Genomic DNA, 516 nt, shown 5'->3' with positions numbered 1-516 from the left:
TATATATGTACGTATATATATATATTCTTTTTCAGACTCTTATAGGTTATTACAAAATATTGAGTATAGTTCCCTGTGCTATACAGTAGGTCCTTTTTGGTTATCCATTTTATCTATGGTAGTGTGACTAGGTTAATCCTAATATCCTAATTTATCCCTCCCCCAAGACTTTCCCCTTTGGTAAACCATAAGTTTGTTTTCTATGTCTCTGGGTCTATTTCTGTTTTGTAAATAAGCTCATTCATATCTTTTTTTTTTTTTTTTTTAGGATTCCACATATAAGCAATATCATATGATATTTGTCTTTCTCTGTCTGGCTTACTTCACTTAGTATGATAATCTCTGGGTCCATCCATGTTGCTGCAAATGGCATTATTTTATTCTTTTTTATGGCTGAGTAATATTACACACCACATCTTCTTTATCCATTCATTTGTTGATGGACATTTAGGTTGCTTCCACGTCTTGGCTATTGTAAATAGTGCTGCAATGAATATAGGGGTGCATGTATCTTTT

This window comes from Balaenoptera borealis (assembly GCF_965194805.1).
Source record: "Balaenoptera borealis genome assembly, chromosome: 13".
In the NCBI taxonomy this organism is placed as follows: Eukaryota; Metazoa; Chordata; class Mammalia; order Artiodactyla; family Balaenopteridae; genus Balaenoptera; species Balaenoptera borealis.
This window is presented reverse-complemented; position numbering follows the sequence as displayed.